The sequence below is a fragment of the Oryctolagus cuniculus genome, chromosome 10 (genome assembly GCF_051225735.1).
Source record: "Oryctolagus cuniculus isolate XC-2025 breed Fujian yellow rabbit chromosome 10, ASM5122573v1, whole genome shotgun sequence".
In the NCBI taxonomy this organism is placed as follows: domain Eukaryota; kingdom Metazoa; phylum Chordata; class Mammalia; order Lagomorpha; family Leporidae; genus Oryctolagus; species Oryctolagus cuniculus.
Window position 1 is genome coordinate 22,647,964 of NC_142876.1, and position 25,980 is coordinate 22,673,943.

The 25,980-nt window shown below is 37.7% G+C and overlaps 1 long non-coding RNA gene across 2 annotated transcripts in view; it reads right to left on the reverse strand.

Moving 5' to 3' along the window:
* LOC103349348 (uncharacterized) overlaps positions 1 to 25,980 on the reverse strand; it is a 196,005-nt gene that overhangs the window by 58,238 nt on the left and 111,787 nt on the right. For both annotated transcript variants that reach the window (XR_016213985.1, XR_016213986.1), the window contains exon 2: positions 8,981 to 9,028. This is a non-coding gene — a long non-coding RNA (uncharacterized LOC103349348). The remainder of the gene's footprint in view (positions 1 to 8,980; positions 9,029 to 25,980) is intronic.

A 25,980-nucleotide genomic window follows, 5' to 3' on the forward strand; every position in this document is an offset into this window, starting at 1 on the left:
AGCTGCCCACAGAGCTCAGGTACTTTTTCACAGTAGCCATAGCAAACTGATTAAAACAGAAAGTACTCATATCCTGCCTGGCTTTTCGCTCAGTATATCTATGCTGTTTTCATATCCATAATTTTTTTCTTTTCTCTTGCTGTATGGCACCTGTGTCTAGATCACGACTTGTTTATCCATTCACTGTAATCAACATCTAGATTGTTTCCTGATTATTATCTTTTTCTAGACAAATTTATTTCATATCTTTTAGGGAATATCTAAAAGTAGAAAAGTTAGACAGTAAGATAAATACATTTTTAGCTTTATAAGAAATTGTCAAACTAGTTTCCAAAGTGATTGCATCATCGTATATCCCCACAGCAGAGTGTGTGGGAATTTCTTGCTTTTCCTCGTCAGTACTTGATATGGTGAATCTCTCTAATTTTAGTCATTCTAATAGCTGTGCAGTAATATCTCCATGGTTTTTAAATTTGCATTTCACAATGACTAATAATGTTGAGCATATATTTTCATGTTTTTTGTCATCTGCATATCTTATTTAGTAGTGTCTGTTTAAATATTTTGTAAAGAATGTTTTTAGATCATGCTGAAGAGTTCAGGTTTCATTCTGCTTGCAGTAGAAAACTACTGATAGGCTGTGGGCAGGGAATGAGTGGTAAGATCTCTGCTCTGGAACGATTACTTCATGGTAATGAGGTAGAAGAGACAGTAGAAGCTGGGAGGCTGGTGTAGTCCACAGATGAGACAGGATGAGAGCCTGCGGACAGTGGAGAGAACAGACTGAGGAGTAGGCAGCAGTGACCAGAGCTTCGTGCAGGTGCAATCAGATCTTGGTGACTAATGGACGCACCAGCTGACTTGGAATGAAGGAGAAAGAGGGGTTAGATGTCTCTCTGGTTTCTGGCTTGGATGGCAGTGAGTAGCCTGATGAGAGTGAGTCATCTCCAGGGAATGTTAAGAAAGGGGTCAATCACATTATCAGTGCTGACCCCAAGATTTGAATCGAGTCAAAACGGGAGCACATGAAGGAGGACAAAACAGATTAATCTCTTGGCCTTGGTGAAATGAAGAGTTAAGTAACCTTTCCTTAACCACAGCTGAGCCTACTAACTCTTTTGCCACCTGCTAATCTCATGAGTCACTGCCTCCCTATTGTCCTGGCCTAACTAAGGGCCGCTCCTAGGAGTCCAGGGTTCCTCAGGCAGGCCTCTATCCATTTATTTAATACTTTAAACTGAAATTATTCATTCACTACACTCAGTAATGGGCCCCTCAAAGTCAAGGACCAATTATTGTCTACTATCAATTTTTGTCTGGCAAAGTCCCCTAATGGACAGGTGCTCAATACACTTTGTCAAAATAAGTTAGAATGCACAGCAAAGGAGCCATGCAATGGAACAGTGGCAAACCTTCTGTTATGACTCCTACTGCGAGGTCAGTGGTGGTCACACCACCTTTCCAGTTACCCATTGTTCAAGAAAATGGTGTAAACTCAAGAGATAGTGAACTGTTCCAGCTTTACTCCAAGTGGGCTACCTGTATTTGCTTAACCATAGAAGAAAATTGGAGGTTCACCTGCAGATCAGAGTCACATGCTCTGTCTTGTTCTGCAGCTACAGGTGGAGGTGTTTCCACTACCTGTGGCCAGCCGCAGGCAGCAGAAGAGGTAACTGGTACCTGGCAACGCCAGCTGCAGCTTGGAGGAGGGTCTGTATGTCTCAGCATTGCTTGGTCTTTTCGCAGTTTATTCAGATGTAGGAGGAGACACTGGGGGCCCAGGTATCTCGGTCGTATTTCTGATTCCCGGGGCTGGCATTCAGGCATGAGCACCAGCCTTTTCTCTGGGAGGCGATCTTTTCCTGGAGAGCTCCCCAGTGTCTGTTGTTGATTGAGATTGACATTTGTTCCAGGCCAGTGGGCGGGAGGGAGAAGACTGCACTAAGCGACACAGCAGGAACAGAATGCTTGTAACATTCTCCAGTGGTGTTTCCCCCTTCTCAGAACTTCCAGAAAACTCCCTCCTCTTGTTTCTTTCTCCTATGTTCTCACCCAACTGTGAAATATCAGGAGTTCTGACTTGCTTTTAGAATTGTAGTGGGATGGGACAGATCAGCAAAGTGGCCACAGATGCTCACCCTTCATCCCCCTTCTCACCTCCCGCAGACCCCATGTCCTTCCAACTTTCTCATTTCCTGAGATAAATTACGTTCTATTACACACATCCACATCACTGTCTTTCGCTAGACAAATCAGACGAATGGCAGGCTTGCTGACATCACAAGGGATTTTTTTTTTTTCAGTTCAGACTACACATCTTTGTTTTTCTGGGAAGAGAAAATCAAAATTTTAACATCTAAATAACATGGGTGATGTGGGTGCATCATTTCGAGTAATTACAGCACCACAACCCCTGCTCCCTAATTAAACCCAAAGTAGGCTCTATTTGGGGCCTCTAATTTCTTTCCTTTTTAGTGTTTTTTTTTTAATGTCCTGCAACAGCCTCTTTTGAACGAAAAATTATTATGCTTTAGTCTCAAGCCAAAGAAAAATTTATTTTGGAAAGTTTGAATCAAATTTTCTGAGTAACTCATGAAGGAAAAGGTCATGCAAATGCAATATTTCTGACTTAGGTTTAAAAAAGAAGATGTTACTGAACTTTTGGAATTCCCTCCATTCAAAAATACTTTAAAAAAAGACTGAACTTTTTTTGACCTAGGATTCCCATAACAAAATAGTGGTAAGCTATACTTGAACAGATGATATTTAAAGTGTTAAAGTACATAAGTATACTTTCTGGTTACATATGGTTAACTCATAATACTAATTGGTCACCTCTTGGCTATGCATATTATTGGTTAGAGATATAGATTCTATAAACAGTGGGCAAGTCTACAGCCATGAATATCTATCATCAGAATACCTTACACCTTAGTATATCAGAGGGCCTTACCTGGAAATGTATAATTCCTCCGATGAATTTGGAGCCACATTATAAAATTGAACTTCATAACGCATTTCATTATTTCCCAAATTTTCTATGTTAAATTAATAAATCGTATTTAAAAGTTAACTCATGCCATGTTATTAAAGCATTCCCTTGCTCCCCAAGCTTTTCTGCGCTAAACTCTTCCATTGCATGATGGAAATGAGCACAAGATACAAATTATGAACCAAACATGTGTTTTAGTAATCTAGCTGTATTTGTAATTTCACATTCCCTTAGGTTGTAGGAAGTAATTAAGTGCTTTCACTTAAAAGGCCACCTGGGGGATGGCTGGGTCCAGAAGTAAATTGTGAATAGAGACATCAAATGACATTATCGGATTCTTTAATTCTGTCCAAAAGAATTTAAAATACGAATCTCTGAAGGTAACTCGAAATGAGAAAAATCTATGTGCAAGAAATCAAGAATAGAAATCAAGCATGGCTCCAAATCTACATAGATCTTACTGTGTCAGTAAATTGAGCTTGACTGTCAGAGCCATCTCAGATACCACAAGGTTTTATAGCCCAGGAGCCTCTGCATTAGGACAGCTCATTCCCAGCTCCAGAGTAACCTGAGTGCAGCTCTGAGGCTGTGGAAGAAGCAGTTGGTCTCAGTTGCAGCCCGTGGACACTTTGCAGAAATTAAGGCTCCCAGTGCTGCCAGACCTTTCTATCAAGAGAGCTAAAAATCTGGATTTTTATGTGAATGCTCCCAATTTTTTAAATGTTAGTAGCCAGTGAGACTTTTTTTTTAAATAGTGAGTAGACCAAACAAAACACAACTGGATACCAGATGTGGATCAAGGTCCAATAGTTTGCAACATCCAATTTATATAATTTGTTGTAACTAAATATAGCCCATGTTCCCAAATACATGAAATGTTACTTTAAATGTGTTTTTATAAGAGATCACAATGTTTTTCCCACCTCAACCAAGACTTCTTTGTGCTTTTCTTCTTGTTGCAATCTCAAGTAAGATGCAGAATTTTTAATTTGTGAGTTTTGATCCTCCGTTCTAAGGTTTCATTCTCTTAGCAGTTTGCAAGGTGCTTCTTACTGTTTTACAACATAGTCTTCCACTTCTATCAACAACAAAAATATATTTTTCACTCCTTGTTTTTCCTGACTTTAAGGGGGAAAGAAGCCCTTCTCATTCACTTTCCTAACAATGACTTGCAGCATCACTGATGCCAACAGAGCCACAAGGGAGAAAAGGGGCTCAATTAAATGTCTCTTAATGCTTAGTTGTTCCATGGAAAGAGAACAGAATATTCTGAAAAAGTGGTTAAACTAATTTTAAAAATATGGAAAGAATGCTGTTGTTGGTTCAGCACCAGGCGCTTTGGTGAAGCGATAAGATTTTTAAAAAGCAAAGCTTTTCACCAGGTGTACGACACCATTTCACATAGCCATTTGGGTTTAAATGGAATGAAACTGGGAAAAGAATGCATTTTGCATTTGTAATTCAGTTAAATAGCTGCAACACATGAATTGGTCTGCTGGTAGTTCCCCATATGTTCCTTTAGTCGTTTTAACATTTTCTCCACAACCACTAAAAATGATCACGTTTCTATGAGATTTAACCTTTTATCTTAAAATTTGATAGTTATGCTTTTCTGCTTTTGGATCTATAATTATTATTACCACAGTAATTATAAACAACACTCTGAAAATTATTCATCAAGTGCTTGTCATCATCAAATAATATTTATGCTGCACCTTGGGGACACATCACTCTTCTGTGGCAGGGCCCCAAGTCTTAAATCCCATGCAAATCCTCATTTAAGAAAGGGAAAGGCAACTTCCCCTTCCTGAGATATAACTCGACTCTAAACCTGTGTTCTGGTGCTGCACACCATTAAACCACAAGAGAAAAATGAATATATATTATTTCCAAGGAGAATCACCATTATCTTTTACTTCTATTACTTGTGGCTTTATTTGAAAAACTCAACTACTGATGTTATAGATACCATGTCCAAACTGCTACCTGTATATTTTAATTTTAAGATATTACATTTACATGTCATATATAGTGTCATGAATGTGAATATCAGGTTCTTGGATCTGCCTTCTTAGAACCCATAAAAAATAATAATTCCATCAGCTTACCATCAGCAAGGGTATATTACACAGCTAATATCTGGGCTCTATGCTTCAGAAGTGACTACAACTGGAAGGCAGTATATAAACTTGGATTCTCAATCCCCAAGTTCAACACCTTGTGTCAGACTTAAGTCTTCTCTTTCTCACCTGCTATATCTAATCAGTGGACAATCTACTAACTCTACTTCCACAGTGTTTGATGCATTAATCTCATGCTTTCCTTCATTGGCATTTCTACCATACAACTTCAGAATCCCAGTTACTAGTTGATGATAGACTTCATGGAAGTAAAATCACTTGATATGTCTGGAAGAATTCATGGAAGTAAAATCATTTGATATGTCTGGGTACACCTGCCCCAAATCTGCTTCCAACTTTAAGTCATGACTAAGTGGTGGGTTGTAGCATCACCATCAGGGTCTCTCTAGGCATAAGATGATGATGATGGCCCAGAAGAGCATGAGAATATTCTGGAATGACTCAGTCTTAAGGAATGCCTGGTTGAGGATTTTCCTTTCTCCTGTGATCTATACTACATGAATTTTTCCTCCAAGCAGACCCACATGGACCGAGATACTTTGACTGGATACAATAAGGGTCATATCCATGTGAAATGACTGGAGAAAGGGAATGATGTCTAAGGTAAATTGAAGGAAACACTAAAGACAGAAAGCTTTTGCACAGATTCCTATTTCAGCTCTACCTAGATTCTAGCCATCTCAAAATCAACCTGTGGACCAGCCTGGATACAGCACAGAAGTTCCTGAAGCTCCCAAAGGAGTTGAAATCTTAGTGGAAAAGAGGAAAATGCCCAGAGGCCAGCCGTGATGAGATGGGAGAGACCTTGCTGTGGAGGTTGAGACCAAGGGGAAGGTGTGGCAGAGGCACAGGTGTTTCTAAAAACAAGGAAGCCACGAAAAAAAAAATGTAACCTGGAAGGGCTGTATAGCCCTAGCCTCCCTGACACTTACTAAGCCACAGATCAAATCAGCTGCCAGTTCTATCCACCAAGAAGTCAGCAGAGTGACAAAGAGTCATCACTCCAAGACTAGATGGGCTGCAGTACTCCGGTGCCTCTCTGGAGCTGCTATCAGTACAGAAACAATAATATTAAGGACAGTAATAACTTTTTGAGAACTTACAGTCCTAGGTTCTGTTGTAATTACTTTTCCTAAGTCAATTCAAGTCCCAACAAATTTTGTGGGCTTTTACTCTACTAGATTATATATAGTGTATCTATATATATATATATTATATATTTTTTACTATACTATATATATATATATATATAAAATTTCACACCTTGTAGAAGCTGAGACACAGAATGAAGGAATGAGCAATTAGCCTGAGATCACTCTGCCACTACTAAGTGGCAGGCCTGGGATTCACAACGGGTCCTGTGGCTGAAAGGCTGTCAGTCACGATCATTCTGCTATGATGTCTTTCCTTAAAAAAGAAATCCTTGTTGCACAGACACCTTAATGCAAATCCTTGTTACACAGACACCTTAATACCCAAGGTGGAGTAACCCTACCCTTCTGCACTAGACATGGTCACCATTTTAAAGAGAAATTGGGAAAGGAGAGAATAGAGAGGCTGATGACCATGATCATGATAGTGAACCCTTTCTACTTGCCTGGCTTTGCACTAAGCACTTTAGATGTACTGACTCATTTACTTCTCAGCATACCTTTGCGATGTAGACCACCGCTTCCCAGTAGAACTTTACAATTGTAATGTTTTGTTCTGTGCTCTCCAGTACAGTCACCACCACTCACAGGTGGCTCCTGAGTGCTTGAAATGTGGCTAGTGCAACTGAAGAACTGAATCACTATCCTCAGTTTATTTTCATCACTTTAAATTTAAATTTACGTGACCGTATGTGGCTGGTGGCTACCAAATTGCAAAACTCAAAGGTAGCTCTTCTTCTCCAGTTTGCATATGAGGAAACAGAGGCACAGAATGTCTGTGCCCCTTGTCCCACGTTACGGAGTCGTAAGTCAAAGCCTTGGTTTTAACCTGGACAGTCTGACTCTGGAGCACACATTTTTAACTGTAACATTTCCAGGACAGATCCAAAGCAATCATTCCAGACCACTGAGCATTACCTGTGGTACTGTACAAATTACAGACCTGAACACTGAGTTTCTTTCCCCCAGCCCCCAACAGTTGGGGATTGATGCAGAAAGGCGGATCTGTAACTGACAAAACAAAGACACTCTATTTTCTCGTTAGTTTCTGAACTATGCTGTCTGCTCTCCAGGCAATAGGATGTGTTTCAAACAGCATGATAAGGCAATCCCATTTGGCCTGGTTGCTCTTGCACACCCTGGATGCAGAAGGCTGCCAAATTCCTGTTACCCTAAAAAGGCTGAACTGAAAGGGGGATTGCTCAGTGAATGGGGCAGCCAAGCCTATTTCATCGAGGCTGCCAGGGGAGGCAGCTCACAGGTGCAAGGACCCTGGGGTCAAGCTGAAGGGATGAGGGTGGGATGTCATTGAGAGAAGTAACGCCTGAGTAATTAGAGTGCCAGAAAACCATGAAGCAGAGCTGGAAGCCCAGAGAGATGCAAATTTGGTAGTCAGATTGGAAAATTTTTCTTAAGCCAGGGGCATGTCTTAACATTGGCACAATACTCAATACAGATACCCAGCCACACAAGTAAAGCCTGCCTAACCCCCACTGACATCTTGAAAGACCTTACGCAAAAGTGTCATGGTTCAATGTTACCAATGACCCAGAGACAAGAGTCCCCTCATTCTGAAGTCAATGATTTATTTGCAAAGGGCTCTCTTAGTTGCCTATGGAAGAAAAAGGACTAAAATCTAAATATGGAGGAACATTTTTCTTGTTATGATTTTTTAGATGCTTCGGTTCATGCACAAAGAGAATTGTATTTCCCCGGTTTTTCTCCTAATTCAATTTCCGTGTGTCTCATTCCGGGTTTGGGAGAGAGACGCTGGGAGGTCAGTTTCTCTGGGTCCCATCTTGAGACATGGTTTTCAATGAGAATCAAAACAGGAATCTTTGTCTGAGAGAACAGTTGGGCTTCCAATAAAGCTGCTTTCTCTTTGGAATACAAGACTGTATGTATTAAATTTTTGAGAAAGGCGAACAATGAAGCAGGTCCTGGAAACCAGTGACTTTTTAACCGCAAGTTTCATCAAAGCAAAGGCAAGTCGACCCACTAAAGTGCTCCTATAGAACGGAAGTCTATTAATTTATTATGAAGAACAAAAACCTGGGGGAGGTTGTGTGCCAAGGGGGAGAATTCTGCAATTTAAAATGTGTATGCGTGCGGGTGTGTGTGACATTTGTAAAATTTCACAAAATGTTTCCGTTTTGCCAGGCAGTGTTCATAAAGCCAAACCTTGGAGCTTTGCACAGCACCTAGGCCAAAAGCAATCAACAGCCCGAGCCCACACAACGGCACATTAGAATAAATGCCAACTTCCCTCACATCACGCAGTCAAAGAAACGAAAACCGCAAGGCTGAATTGTACAACTCCCAGAACAGGAGAAACAAAATGGAAAGAAGAAAATCATTTAAAAGGCAAGTTCTTATTACCAATTAGACATGATTGAGAGATAGCTTTGATTTATTTCAATATAACATGCAAACAAACTGGGTTTTTGATGTTTAATCAGTATAACCATCAGACATCCTAAGGAAGTCAAGATTTGCTGTTGTTCTGGTCATCTATGCCCTGAGGAATGTCCCAGGATAGCAGTCAGTAAACATTTGGTATCAAGAGCCAAATAATAAATATTTTAGACGTTGTGAGCCATGCAATCTCAGTTGCAACTACCCAACTCTGCTGTTGTAGTATAAAAACAGCCATACACAATACGTGCATGAATGTGTTCCAATAAAACTTTACTTACAAAAAACAAGTGGCGATTCCTTGTCTGCCAGCTCCTATCCCAGGGAATCTGATAAGGAGAAAAGCATATATTTAGATACCACCACAAGAATAAGATTTATTGATAGTTCATAGGGAGCATGATAATTTTAAATTTTGCATAATTCTTATCTAAATTTACTTAATCTAACTCTATCCAGCATTTTAATATAAAGCCCAGAATTTGGAGAAGATACGGTCATAAATTCATTGGTAAATCTGTGTTTTTGTCATGCTATCTAGCTGAAATGTGTCCTCCACAGAAGAGACCATCCTAAACAAGTTCTGTCATTCTTTTTGTCCCTCAGACACTTGTCTGTAGATCCGTGGTACCTTCTCTGAATTCCTGTAGCCTAAGATTATGTCTCAAGTATAAGACAGCTTGACAATGTAAGAAATGACTGCACTCCTATTTCATTCTTTCACTCAAAAAATAATCAGAATTTTAATTCTAAAATAGAGTTGAAAAGTAACTTCAAAGTTGAGAAGGAAAATGATGTGGGTTCTCCATTTCTATTCCCAGTAACTCAATAAAGCCATTTACAGACATTGAAGGACTCAGAAAATGTGCCACTCACAAAGCCTTTCTAAAGACGTATTCAAGAGTGTGTGCCAAAAAAATGAAAAACGAATCCAAGGAGGAGAAAAGGCATGGGAGTCAAAAAACAGTAAGTTGAGAATACACAAAACTTACAAACAGATCCAAATAATTATTTGTAATGATGCTTTTAATCTTAGTTGAATTATTAAGAAAAAATTCCTTAGAAAATGGAGCAAGATGTAAAAAATGTCAGTCACAGTGTTGAAATAAAATTTCCGCCCATATCAACAAAGAGTAGGTAATAGAGTCACAAAGAAGTAAAAGGGAAAGTTTCAGTCTCATTTTGAGGAAGCGAGAAGGAATACTAATGTTAGAAATTAATAATAAGGAACATGTTCAAATATGATATTAAAAGCAGGCATAAGCCCTAGATGAATGGTGGTAGTATGTAAACTCTTCAAATCAGCCAACTACAACAATAACAAAAAATAACAATAAAGATAACTGATCACTCCATGAAAGGGTAAAAACTAATTTACATAAAAATAGGAAACCAACCAGGGATGTCAGAATGAGACCAAATGTTTCCATTTTCCTAGCAAATGACAACACATAAATTTCCCAATTTAAAGACAGAGAATTTCAGATTAGGGTTTTCTTTACACAAAATCAAGGTATACCTGTTTCCAAGAGATACGTCTAGAACAAAATGATTCAGAAAGATCAAATATAAAGGGAAGGACAAAGATAGTAGGCAAATGCTAATAATAGACAGCAGAAATGGCAACATTACAAGTACAGTTAGCCAAGGCAAGAAGCATTAGATGAGACAAAGACAGTATAATCCGTAAGAAAGATATGAACTGCATGCATTTAACATTAAACTATCAAACCACATTTTAGAAAAAGTATCTATTTAAAATCCAAAAAGAAACTGACATGTTTAATACTGCTAGGAAATATTTTAATACTTCTCTCTCAGAAATGATAGAAAAATCATACCCCAAAAGTGAGGATTTCAGTAACACAATTAATGTATTTGATTTAATAAATATATGGAGAACTTAGTAACAAAAGTAGTAGAATACACATTCTTTTCAAACATCCACAGAACATTTATAAGACTGATGATAGACTGGAAAAATATTTTCAAAAGTTTTGATAGTAGAAATTATGCCAATCATATTCTACAGCTATAATTTAATAAAACCAAACATTAACAACAAAAAATGGCCAAATTAAAATTTACCTCCAGGAAATACAAAAACATATCTTAAATCAGTTTGAGATTAATAAGAAATTCATAATTAATATTATAGACCACTTATAAAATGATGATACTTAAACACTACAAATCAAAATTTGAGGGCATTTGGCATTTCATGGAAACAAAGAAATGATTGAAAATAAGTAGACCAAGTGTACTTTCTAAAAGCTGGATAAGACCAAATGGGCCTCATAATAATAAAATAATAAATAAAATAAAATCAGATATGGATATAGAGATATATAAATAGAAGATAGAAAATAAAATAATTAGTTTACTTGGTGGATCAAAGAAAACAAAAGATTGTTACTTGAAGAAAGATTAACTAGAAATGAGAATGGGGTTTAGGTACAATAAACCTTAAGAGAGTACTGTGTACAGTTTATGCAAATACACTTGGAAACATAGGTGAAATGGATCATTTTCTAAAACAATGCAAATGCTCAAAATTGCAAAGAAATATTAAAAAAAAAAAGGAAAGACCTGACCAAATAACCACAAAGACACTGAAAACAAAAGATAAATCCTCTCCCTGTTGTGGGTTTTACTGGTCCATCAAAGACAAGTCACTGCTATTAAGATATTTCACAGTAAAAAACACAAAATTCTAACAAACTATCACAAGGTGAACAAAACCCCAACAGTAAAATCAGAGTAGAAGAAAGAAAACTGTGCATCAGTCTAAAGCATGAATATAAGTACAAAATAACACATCACTAAATTGATTCTAGTAAAGCATTCGAATTCAAAATAAGATGATCAAAGAAGGTTTATCCCAGAACCACTAAGACTAGCTAAAAATTAAGAAACGAAGAACGCAATTTAAGACCTTAATAATGATTAAAAAATGATGATCTCAATCTATGCTGATCATAATTAGATAAAAGTCAATGTTTATTTCAAAATGTAGGAAAAAAACTTCCTTAACTGAATGAAGTCTATCAAATAGAAATTGATAGCTATCATCACACTTGTTGGTGAATTTTAGGCATATACTCACTCAAGGACTAGAATGACTTTCGTGCCTACTCCCAAGGAATACTATTCATTAGTCATCAGACATGAGCAATAAGTGATATCAATATAGGAACTAATAACAAATTCATTACCATGGACAAAAATGTTTAATATACCTAAAATCAGAAAGATTATAAAAATAAGGGAATTCAATTAGATAATCAGACAAAACACTAGCATTCACAATTTTCTCAATTCTCAAAATAACATTGAGAAAATGTGGTGGGAAAAAAAATAACTCATTGAAAGAGTAGAACTCTTGGGAAAAAGACAAAACTAATAAGTATACAAGAAACTGATGAAGACTCTGAAACTTTATTCAGAGACATTTTAAAAATCTGACTAAAAAGAAACTAGCTGTGATCATAAATGATCAAAAGCATACAGTAATGGTATCAGTTATCCACAAATTAGTCCATTCTTTTACAGTACAAAATCCCAACTGACAAAGTTTTTTCTAAATTTCAACCTAAAGAGAAAAATGACATTTAGGGAAATAAATAGATTTTTAAAATAAGATGAAAACTTGCTTCAATGCTAAATTAATTTTTTAAAAGGTGACAATGATATAAAGACAGACGTATAGTCCAATGAAACAGAACAGAGAGCCCAGAAATTTTCACAGATATGGTCAAGGGAATTTCACTCAATAGGGAACAGACAATCTTTTATATAAATAGCATTAGGTATCCATATGCCAGAAAATTAAGTTCAATCCTTGCCTTAAACATACAAAAAACAAAAACAGACAAATGCAAAGTGGATCAAAATCTAAACAGAAGAATTTGTAAAAAACACACAAAGGAAAAGTTTTATGACATTGGAAAAGATTTATGACATTGGATATGACTTCTTGGCTGTCATACTAAAAGCACAAAGAAACAAAAATAAAATAGGTTAGACTTCATCAAAAGACACTAACACAATTAAAAGACAATATACTGAACAGAATAAAATATTTGAAAATCATCTCTCTGTTACAGGATTGCTATCGTAAGTCTATAAAGAACTCCTACAACTCAACAATAACAAAAACCACTAAATTTAAAAGTATACAAAGGACTTGAATAGACATTTCTCCAAAGAAGACATATAGATGGCCCATAAACTCAAGATCACTAATCATCAGAAAAATATAAAACTACAATGAGGTTTCCATTTACATACCATAGGATGTTATTCAAAAACACAGAAAATAAGTTTTAGTGAAGATATGGAGAAACTACAACCCTTGTGCACTGCCGTTGGGAGTATAAATAGTGCAGATATTGTGATTCCTCAAAATAAGGGAATATGGAAGGACTACATAAGCCAGCAATTTCACATCTGTGTGTATACCAAAACAGAAGGGAAAGCAAGGATTTGAACAGATAGTGGTACACCCATGTTCACAGCAGCATTATTTACAATAGCCAAATGTGCAGATAACCCAAGGGCCTACTGATAGATGGATGAGACTTACATGAGGAAGCTTCAAAAAGTTTGGGGGAAAATAGAATTAAAAGATATATTTACTTTGGTGCAAACAATCTTTGACGTTCTTGCATGGTTTTTTTCATAATATGCATTTGCAATGAATCTTGAAGACAAGTACACACATGTATCTGCATATATAATACAAGATAACTGAAGTGTACAATTGTATTATGTTAGGATATATTAATGTATTATGTGCTATTAAATCATCTAAAAGATCGATAAAAATAGGCACTCATTTTCTATCAGTTACTATATTACTATGACCTCTAAAGTAATACAGCAGTAAATTTTAGAATTAAAAATGCATAAGCTATCCCAGCCATTCCACTTGGTAATTCAACAGAAATGAGAGTAATAATAAACAAAAGTACAATACTTGAAACTATATATACAAAGGAATTTATTGCTACATTGTTTGTAACAATAAAAAAACTAGAAACAAAGCGAGGTTAATCAATAGAAAAGAAGCATGGCTGAATAAATCACAACACATTCCTTTCACAGACTATTGCATAACAAATTAAATATTACACATTCAATCTATATGAGTTAATTTCCCAAAGTTTCCATCTCATATTGATCAATGAAAATATTTTCAAAGGAATCGTGCTATTTTGGAATAGGATGGGAAGTAGAACTTCTCTAATGAATTTGTGCCTGAATAATGGTACATCAGTACAGCTGGCACATGATTTAAGAAGGAAAAGAGATGATTTTACTTTCAGCACTTCCACAGTGATTATGTGGCTTGTATTTTCACATACAATAAGCAGATATGCCTACAAATAAGAAAAATAATGCAAGGGGTGGTCAATGCCCAGAGAATTATAGAAATATGCATCATAAATGCCAGGATCTGTCCAGCAGAAGTAGTTGCAGGGGCAGCAGAGACATCTTGGAGGTCTGTGGTACTCAGCGGGGTTGAGTCTTTAGGTCTCACCCTAGTATGGAGTTCTGCAGAAGAAGGAGTCTCTTGCCTGATCATTGGCCAGTAGCTGGCATTTCAAGACTATAATCTTTTCAACTTATTGACCCTAAAGTCTATGTTCACTGTTACTTTCTTTCCCCAAAATTTTCCAACCTTGGCATTGCTGACATTTTAAGAAGATAATTCTGGGGACCGTGTAGGGATGGGTTATCTGTGTTATGTATTGAAAGATATTTATTTAGCAGCATTCCTGGTCCCTACTCACTGTATGCCAGCAGCATCTCTTCCCCCCAGTTGTAACAATCAAACCTGTCTCCACACATTACCAAGTGTCTCCTGGGAAGCAAAATGGCTTTGGCTGAAAACCACTGGGTCCAATCATTAGGACAAGCAGTCTTGTCCTGGGGAAACTATTGATCTGCATGAACAAACTTGCACTCAGCTACTTAACTAGCAGCTATTACGAGGAACACACACACACAAATCACGTAACACACGAAAATGTTCAAGGTTATTTTTGTTCCATCATTTCACATCTGATCTTTAGAAATAAAATCTTAAAAGAAGTAAACCATGTTCTTTTATGAAAGGTGAGAATTAGAACCCTGTTATCTCTTGGCCACTCCCAGTTTGCTCCTAGGATGTATGAAGAGCATGATGCTGGTTATGTAGAGGGAAAATCTTTCTCAGTCTTTGAATCCATTGGGATTGTAGAAAAGAAAATCCTGTGTGGTTAAAGAAAACAAAATGTGTAAATGCCTGAAAATGCAAACTTAATAGGTATTACAGTCATAGGCTTTACCAACTGTTCTCCTTGACCTAGGTCAAATCATCAGGAATCCTAGCAGAATTTAGAAGATAAAGCCCTAGCAGTAGTGGCTAATAACACATAACAAATAAGACACAGAAGACAGGCATGGTAATACATGTCTTAAAAAAGGCTCTGAAGTACCAGAATTGTTGCTGTTGGGTGTTTCTACCAGGATGGTGGTAAAATTTCACCTTCAGCACCTCTTCCAAGAATCTAGGACAAATGCCTTATTTGCTTCTGAAAGTCATTGCCCTGTAGTTGTGAAAAACAGAGTCACAGGCTATGAACTTTATAGGGCTGTGGACCAAAGTTGAGGAGGGGAGGAGGGGTTACAGTTTTGAATGGAGATGGTGATAAGGTGGCCCCAGACTTACAGGAAGTCACAAGTTGTTTTTAAGTCCCACATGGCAGCTGTTTCAGTTTTAGAGGTTTATTGAAAGTGGACATTATTTACACCATGTTCATACAAAAATACAAGCAGTGTTTCCCCGGCACCTGTGGCAGATGTTTAAGGGGGAAAAACTGAGCTCACATAACCTCAAGAATCATAAACATGCCAGCCTCTCGCAAAAGAATACCTCCCTTTATGGCCAGGCCGGCCTCCCACTTCATGCTGGATCTCTTATCTCAATGTGAACTTGGATGAACTGCCTCTTTTAACCCACCTTTGGCTAGAAACTGTCTGGTCTCATAAGCTACGTAGGTTCAATCCTGGTCTGAATGGGCATGCTCCAAGGAAAATCAGAGAGTTGTCTTAGAAAGCATTGATTCCAGAAACTGTGCATGAGCTTCGAACTGGTTCAGAACCCAAGTTCCTGGATCCTGGGAGCAAAATGGGGAGAAAATAACTCAAGGATGGGGAGCAGGATGCAGAGAATTCTGTCTGAACAAATAGCTTGCTTCAAGGGGAGACTTCTCAGTGTGTGGACTCTTAGTGTTGGTAATACCCCAGTGTTTTCATTTTGCTTCCTGGAATAAAATGATTTTTTAGCTCTGCCTTCTTCTGTGGTCTTGCATGTAAAGCTTCATTTTCTTCCCATTTACTTAAACAAATTGGGTCTGGGCCTGATCTGTTAGTTTAGTTTTTGGCTTGAAGTCCAGAGTGGTGAGAGGGAGCTGAATGGGTTTATCATTTATGCTTTGGAAGAGAGCAATGGATGCAAGGAGGTTTGGTTAAGCACAAGTGATCCACAGAGTCACACACGTGGAGGTCTTCTCCAGTGCGATGGAACTTACAAGATCAAAGCACTAAAGGTTCATTCTATGTTCTGTGAAACCCTCCAGGTACAATATATGGTGATACAGGCATTCCAGGGTGCATCAAAGCAAGCATTATCATCACCATTGGCATTTGAGTTGATGATAGACAATCCATAGCTAAAGAACTTTGCCTCTTTCCAGGCTCTGTTCTTACGCAAAGGCTCCCAGATTATTTCCACTTGTTAAAGAAAAAAAAATTATTCAATGATACTTGTTAAAGCGTGGTAAGGAAGACTTCATTCCAGACAATCAGGGTAGCTATAAAAGCCATAGAATGGGATTTACTATTGGGGAGCCAGATGAGACTCAACTCCAAATAAAACATAGTCAAATGAGAACTTAAAGCCAGAAGGGGGAGGGGAGTCAGAGCGTAGAAAATTACTAAGAAGAAATATCAGAGGTAAGGAGGATTCTGGCTAAACTGACCTAACAGGATTCTTACTTAAGACAGGCACGGGTGATCAGCTATCGCCTGGGGGCTGCTGGAGGAGAAAAAAAGAACCCAATCAGATCCGAAAGGTGATCAGGATCGCAGTAAACCGACTCAGTAGGTTTATTTGTTAGAGCTGGATTTTCCGAGGACGCATGCACAATAGGCCTAGAAGAAAGATCAGGAGACTGACTAAAGTACAGTCAAGAAAGAACCCTCGTCTCTGCCCAGGAAGCCCACGGCCACTGGAGAGAACATTGGTCCTTTCACAAGGAGCACAGTGTTCTTCCAAGAAATCCAGTCCTCCCGTACTGGCTCATATCAGATATTCCTCAGACTGAAACTTGGGAAACATTTAGCTTGAACAAGAGGATATTAGAGCTGGAAAGGATTTCAACTCACTTCTGACCAGCTCCTTGCGTTTAAGCAGAAGGAAACTAAAGGGGAAATGATCCCAAATCACCAGCTGATAAGTGCTGAAACCAAGACCAGAATTCACTTCTCTGCTCCCAGAGCTTTCAAAAGCTGCGCCATAACGATGGTTGTAGAAACACACCTTTGTTATGTCCTCCTCAGCCTCTGGTACGCGAGGGCAGACATGCAAGGAACTATGCAGCAGTCCCTTGTATTTTAAAGTTTTAGGAGTCCTGATACAGATGTCTTTGCACCATTGTTTCTGCTCTGATTTAAAGCTCTGTCTCAGTCACTTGAGCCCATTTCCTTCTTGCAGCCTTGGGAACTGTTTTTCCTTCTGTGTGTTGTGTGTGCTGGGCGTGAGAGGCAGAGGAATGGAGTAATCACCCTTTTTCACACAACTCATGCTTCAAGAAAAAACATCTGTTGACTCATCCACTTAGTGAATGGGTTATCTGTAGCCAATTTTAAAATAATATCTGCCTTGCTGCATTCTAAAGAAGTAGCAGCAACATATCCGAGAAACTAACCAACAGCCTCATTAAAGTGTGACAATCACCAAAAATGGAAATATATACTTAGATTTTTAATAATATAAGGGAAGATGGGCAGGGAATTAGCCAAGAATTATTTTCCAAAAAAATTGGTGGGAGAGAAGAGGTGGTCTGGAGACTATAAAGTTTGGTGAAGTCCTCAACATCCCTAAGAAAAGGGATGGGACCTCCTGGTCACCCTGTGCTCTGTTGCAAGGCTCCTCATGATATTCTTCAGACCCATTACTTTAACACAAGTGCCAGGAGAAAGCACAGAGCCGAACACAGGCCTCGGGCACCACAATTCAGATCAGTAATGCACAACTAAGTCTATGCCATGGAATTGAAGCCCTAAGTCACCAGATTTCTTGTCTTTTGGGAACCATTTTTGTCTTGCATTCAACCTTTCACTGAATTATGTTTGGTTTGCAGAAGGGGTGTGGGGAGGTCAGAGGCCAGAGGCAAACCCCTTTTCTGCTGAAGAACAGGAACCAGCGTGCGGAGTTGAGCCCTCCTTTCCTATTCTTCTTAGTTTTATTTCTCTGAGGAGGTAGCAGGTGACACCCTCAGAGGGCCTCTGAGTCCAAGCAGAGGAGACAACGCACGTTCTTTTGATGTATCACATACATTTCCATCCGTTGATCTGAACCTGTTTTCAAGTTGACCCCAGAAGTGAATTAAAAACCAAAGGAACCACAACCTGGAGAAGAGAGCAAAGCTACATGGGAAAATAAGAAGTAGGCCCATATATCTCACAGGCCAGGAAAAATATTGAGTCAAATTACACCTCTGAATTATTTACACTATTTCTCTTTGCTAAATCTAAGCAAACATTCCACTTGCATCAAATCTACTCTGGGGGTTTTAACTGTTTATTGTAAAATCAAGTACACAATAGCTCTTTCATCAAACATTTAGCTATATGTTTAGCACTAACAAATATCACACATATATTATGAATGCTTCCTTATTATGAAGCTAAACATTCAGTGCATGAAACTTAGAGCTCTGTATTCCAAATCATTATGAACAAGATGTTTCCTCTCAGGCAGTTTCTTCTGGTGATGTGGAACCTTTGAATAAATAGTGACGCTAGTATTTTTAATAGCTGTTTCCCACCACATATTGCAAAGGAAACGTTAACAAGGCTGAATTCATAACTCATCATTGTACAAGTCCCAGACTTAACAACATTTATGGTGAACCCATAAATTATTTTATTTGCGAATGTTCTGCCACGTGGATAATTCCATTTGGTTTCATGTTCCCCACCTTATCATCTTGAACAGAAGATGCCCTGTCTATGAAAGGTCCTCAACAGCATGGGATATTTTAAGAGAACACGGCAGAAGGTGGGGTGGCACATGCCTGTCGTAATTTAACCAAGACTGTTTTCCCTCTTTGATAAAATGAGTTTCTGAGAGAACCATGGCAATAATGCTCTACTAAGTATCCATCCTCCTCTCTTTATATTCTAGTCCTTTTGACCTGTTTGGTTTCCAATAGAGCAGTAACCCCTTCTTGCTTCACGCTGTCCTCCAAATGGTTACCAACATCACACAAGATGCTTTGTTCTTCTGGGTAAAAGGGGGACTACCCTCTCCTTTTTCTGATCTCAGTAAACTCCAACAAGAGAGGGCATTGTATTTTACTGGTTTTTATAAAGTCGTGAAATGGGAACACAGCCTTTTTAGCTTTTTTTAATGCCTGTTGTGGAGTTTTCGGCCTTGCAAAATGTTTGTTAATTCCCTGTTTGTGAAGTGTCACTTACAGTTGTAGCATGATGTGTTTGAAGGACACAGCAGAGACTATCAGATCCATCGAATCCTGCCCAGAGAAAGTGCCGCAAACACACCTGCTAAGCCCCTTGTTTGTCGATTCAGGCTTAGCAGTCAAACTTGGGAGCAAGTGGATGGGACAGGTCAGGAGTTTATTTGTCCACCTTCTGGATTTGTTTTTTTAATGTAAGACTGAAAAAAACTTTCTAAGCAAGTCACAAAACTCATAAATGTAAGAGAAATACATATTGGATTTCATAAAAACTGGAAATTCAGACAAACTTAATGAAAACATAAAAATCAAAGCCCAAAGAAAAATTATGAAGTAGAGGAAATGTTTGCCAATGTGATTTCCCATAACAAAGAACTCTTACAAAGCAATAAGAAAATAAGTTTCTACCCAACTTCATTCATATAAATTATACATTAAAAAATAAAATAACATTGTTGTATATCTGATTCAATAAGATTTAAAATGTAGTAGTTTGGATTTACATGGTCTCTGTTAGTGAGAGTACATTGGTACTACTACTTTGGAAGATAGTTTTCAACATTTATAATGCAAAGTAATTACACAGAAAAGACAATGCCAGATTAAACTATTCCCCCACTTATAATTAATAGTATGAGCAATTATAATTCTCAAAACAAAATTTAAAAAGTGTACCAATAGCAGAGAGTCAGAGAAAGGAGTGACAACTTGATAGCATAAACTTTAAGACGAGGCCAAGGAAATGTATTTATTTTACCCAGGATGTTGATGTTACTCTTCACTGTTCTTCACCATAATTTTGCTGCCCAGAGATGTAACAAGGCAGAAATGGGAGGAAAAAATTAAAATTCCAGGAACATTCCCCTAGTTGGATAGAAGCATACCGAGGCTGGTGGGTAAGTAACCTTGTGAAATTATAGGAACAAGTCCAGGATAACAGACGCTCCCATCTGCAGAATTTCAACAATGGAAGACAACAGCCCCTTTTCCAACTAGTAGAGAAAACTGGGCACATAAATTTCATAAAATACAGATTTAAAACTTCACGTAGGCCGTCGCCGCGGCTCACTAGTCTAATCCTCTGCCTTGCGGCTCCGGCACACCGGGTTCTAGTCCCGGTCCGGGCGCCGGATTCTGTCCAGGTTGCCCCTCTTCCAGGCCAGCTCTCTGCTGTGGCCAGGGAGTGCAGTGGAGGATGGCCCAAGTGCTTGGGCCCTGCACCCCATGGGAGACCAGGAGAAGCACCTGGCTCCTGCCATCGGATCAGCGCGGTGCACTGGCCACAGCGCACTGGCCGTGGCAGCCATTGGAGAGTGAACCAATGGCAAAGGAAGACCTTTCTCTCTGTCTCTCTCTCTCACTGTCCACTCTGCCTGTCAAAAAAATAATAATAATAATAAAAAACTTCACGTGGAAAAAATACATTAGAGGAAAAAGAAAATCTAATAATAATATGAATTCACTTCAATAAGAGCTGGAGGAGGAGAGTGCATGTGCAGGGATAATAAAGCATTCAAAAGGAAACTAAGAGCTGAGGAAATAAGTTGAGAATCAAAAATAGTATTATGCATTTAATAGAAATATTAGAAACAGCAAGAGGAAAATATGCATGTGAAATTTAAATTGCCAGTGGGAAAAGCTATAGATAAACTACACAGGAAACAGAGAGAGAAGAAGGAGTATACAAAGAACAAAGCAAATGATTCAACATAAAATAATGCTAAATTAGGAAACAAATTTTAATGAAAAAGTATTATACAATGTAACAAAAACTTCAGAGAATGAAAGAAGTAAACATGCAGATTATGAATGTTTGCCAAATTCCAAAAACAGTTGATATAGAAGAAAAAATACACCAGAATATATTCAAATTAAATTTAACTTTCAAAGCAAATAAATCTTCAGACAGCCACCCAGCAAAGGCAAATCATTTACAAGGCTGGGCCTCACAGCACTAATTAGACAATTTCCAATGCAACATTCTATTCTAAAAAACAGTAATGTCTAGAAAATTCTAAAGGAAATATGACCCAAGAATATTATACATGGTCAATTGGTTCCTTGTGTATAAAATAGCTAACCTGTGTTCTCAAGCATTCGAACACCTAGAAAAATAGTAATCTGACTCCTTCTTGAAAAATAAAAATAATGTTAGTTAAACCTAGGTAACCAAGAAATAAATCAAAATAACTCAAGAATAGAAAAGCCTTAGCTGTAAAAATAACTCATGAATCTATTAAATATAGAAACTTTTTTAACTTAAAACCCTGGAAGTGGGAGAGGCAGAATAAAATATTATATGAGTGGATTTCATCTTCAAGAGTTTTCAAATCTTTCGTTTTAATTTTAAAGAGAGCTTTTAGAAACTAATACCTTCTGTGGCAACAAAAACTTAATCTACAGTTTAGAAATTCCTTTACCATCACTCTAATTTCTTTTTATCCTGGTACATTCAAAGAAAAAATAAATACAGTATACTTTTAAATCAGCTTATATTCCATGAGCCTTTTAAAAAGGAAATTATTCTATCTATCTGGCTTTCTTTTTACATAGATATTAACAGATATCTGTTAGGATAGTCATCTAAGGTAGACATGGTAATATTAAGGGCCAGCATTGTGGCATAGCATCCCATAAGACTGCTGGTTCAAGTCCCGACTGCCCTGCTTCAGATCCATCTGAATGCTAATGGGTCCCTGCCACCTACATGGGAGATGTAGGAGATGGAGCGCCAGGCTGTGGGCCTAAGTCTGGTCCAATTCCACCCATTGTGGTTATTTAGGGAGTGATCCACCAGCTGGAAGATCTCTATCACTCTCTCTCCAATCACCTTTCAAATAAATAAATAAATAATTTTTTAAAATGGTGAGTTCTATATGGTTATGAATTGGAATAAATTTTTGCTGTCCTCTTTTTATTATTCTTTATTGCTTAGCTTTTTATAAATAAATCTGATTTTCCCCCAAAACAATGTTTTAAAAAATCAGTTGTGCATTATCTTTCACTTATTTAAAATAATAATTTTGACTGGTAATTTCATTTCAGAATTCTCTCTATGTCTGTTTGCCTATTTGTGCTTAGAATATCATAGAGACAAGTACATTCATTGTGGCAAACTTAATGCCCTTCAATTGAAAACTGATTAGATAAATTGTGGCATATTCATACAATGAAATATACAACTTGTTTTTTAAGAATTTTTATTTATTTATTTGACAGGTAGAGTTACAGACAGTGAGAGAGAGAGAGACAGAGAGCAAGGTCTTCCTTCCATTGGTTCACTCCCCAAATGGCCGCCACAGCCGGAGCTACGCCAATCCAAAGCCGGGAGCCAGGAGCTTCTTTCCTGGTATCCCATGCGGGTGCAGGCGCCCAAGCACTTGGGCCATCCTCCACTGCCTTCTCAGGCCACAGCAGAGAGCTGGACTGGAAGCATCAGGGCTAGAACCTGGCGCCCATATGGGATGCCGGCGCCGCAGGCAGAGGATTAACCTAGTGCGCCACCACGCTGGCCCCAAAATATATAACTTCTAAAAATGATGACAAAATACGGTAATAAGAAAAATGTCTCCAAGATATGTATCATTTTATAAAATTCAACTGAACAGTGAGTGTAGTATATTCCCATTTGAGCTAAAAAGAAAATGACAGTTGTGTATAAACACAAATATACCTACATGCCTGGCTATGTACACACATAAAATGTGTATTGGAGTGCACACAATCTATTCATAGCAATTGCATTTAAGGAGAAGAGCAGCAGGCTGGAATGAGAGAACTATTTATATTTTATTTACATTTTTCCCTTTCTTTCACTTATTACTTTCTTTCTTTGGGGAAAATAGTTTAAGAAAGAAAACTTTACCAGTAATGTTGTTGTATTTTATGGGTAAAAAAGCAAAGACTGGGGGCCACTTAAATTACCTGCTCTATCACATAGTTAACTTGTGATTATAATTTATTTTTCTGGAGACAATTCCAATGTGCTCTGTATCCTATCTCATTCTTGTAACAGGGTTGTTACTAAGATAATGACAACAAATACCATCATAATATACAATTTACAGTCTCTCACTGGGATGCTTAGAATTTTAACAATTCCAAAAAGGGCAGGTTGCAACTCAATTAAGGAAGACTTTTGGGGAAATTTGTGGCATGTCAGGTGACATCAAATTGCCATCTACATTACTGTCACCCATAACCTAACACACTTGTTCACAGATGGTTTTTACCTAGATTAATCTCAATTGGCTCTTAAGATCAATTGATCACTCTCCTAAAAACAAAACAAAACAAAACAGAGAGCCCTGATATAGAGAGAAACCATTCTAGAATGTAGTTTAGGAATACTTCCCGTAGAAGTCTACCCTCATACTTAGGCCAATCCTGAGACATCTCCACATTCCAACATGGGGCACACTCATCTGTCATGTTCTGATAAGCATTTTCACACATGGACTTCACACAGACACGACAGATAAACCAATCTGATTTTTTAAATTATTAACTTTCTAACCTCCCATGAGCTTTTCATAAAATCTTTGCCTGCCAAGAGACAATGCAATACCATTTAAAAAAAGAAGGAGAAAGAAAAAGGGATAGATTTGTTTGAATTCTGGCTCTGCTCTTTCCTAATTAAACAATCTTGGGCATATTGGTCTCCAGCCATCAGATTTTCATCTTTAAAATGAGAATAATAGTGGCAGCTTCTCAGGATTATGGAGAGAATTGAATGAGATAATATATGTCAGTGCCAAAACCAGGCTGTGTCAAAAGTAGATATAAAATAAATGTGAATTTCCTTCCCCTCTTTCCCTAGATGAAAACAAGTTGAAAGGAATGTAGACATGTATGCTTAAAGAAAAATTATGTATAATGAATCAGATTTGAAAGAAATCAGCCTGAAATGGAAATGGACTCAAATAATGAATGTGGTCATTCAGTGAATTGAAATTAAATACGCTTCATCTCAGTGATGTCAGTGGTACCAACAGAAAGAAGAGAAAATGCAGGACTGCGTTCCCTTGTATCTCTTGTTCTCAAATTGGCTTCTTTGCTTATAATTATCAAATACAAATGAGGAAAAGTGGTTTGGAGTTGTATAATTAAAATGAAGAAAAGGTAATTTTTGGCAAAGTATGTGGAAAGTGTTTTGATAATGAGATTGTAATACAAGTATTTTCTAGAAAAAATAATTGAATCCTTATAATTTGAGACAGCTAAAGCATCTCTATCAGATGTGTGCTATTTATCATGCAACTAATACCCCAGTGTTATTTTCTAATACAAAGAAACTTGTATTTAATAAAATCCTTGTTTTGTATATAATGCACACAGGATGAGCACTATCTAAAAACATGCAGTACTATGGATAGATGTATGAATATTCATGTTTAGTAAGTCCTTAATAAGCAATGTTCTATACTAAGTCAAAATGTGTGTGTGTGTCTATGACTCAAATAGTGAAATTTGGTACAAGCATTTGGCCTAGTGGTTAAGAATCCAGTTAAGTTGCCTTTGTCCCACATCAGAGTATCTGGGCTCTGTATCCAGTTCTGCTACTAACTCTAGCTTCCAGCTGCTGCAGACCCGGGGAGACAGTAGTGACTATTCCAGCAATTAGATCTCTGTCACCCATTTGGGTGATATGAATTGAGTTCCCAGATCCCAGCTTTGACATCCCAGCCATTGTGAACATTTGGGGAGTGAACAAGCAGATAGGAGCTCTCCTCTGTCTATCCATCTTTCTTTCTCTCTGTGTCTCAGACTCCTTTTTTAAGATTTATTTTTATTTATTTGAAAGGCACAATTAGAGATAGAAGGAAGGAGAGAAATGCAGAGAGAGAGAGAGAGAGATCTTCCATTTAATGGTTCACTCCCAAATGGCTGCAACAGCTAGGGTTGGGCAAGACCAAAGCCAGGAGCCAGGAATTCTTCCAGATTTCTCATGGGCCATCTTCTGCTGCTTTTTTCAAGCCAGTAGAAGGGAGCTGGATCAGAAATTGAGCAGCCAGGACACACCCATATGAGATGCCAGTGGTGGCTATATCCACTACACGACATCAACCCCCTCATATATTAAGTGAATAAATAGCTTAAATGATATTCTTGTATTATACTACCTATATTTATAAGCACTGTGTTTCAGGACTGATCAGTTCTTAATTTCTGTGGAACTAATCTAGTCAGAAACACACAACTAAAAAAAATGGGCCTATTAAATTAGGAAAAGGAGAAGTAATAAATACAAAGTAAAAATAGAATTAGTTTGCTTTTCTCTATCAGATTAGTATTATTATGACATGTGATATCAAATGTCAGTAATATTGGCACAAGGTAGAATAGTCTACAGAAGCATTGTGTATAAACCCTGTCCCTGTTAAGCTGCCAGCATTAGACTCCTATACTGTGATCAAGGCAGCAGGTCTTAAGGAAAGATAAGGTCAAGATGTTAACAGAGATCTCCACATAAAATAAGACCCCTACCTTACACCTTATATAAAAATCAACTCATAATGGATCAAGGATCTAAA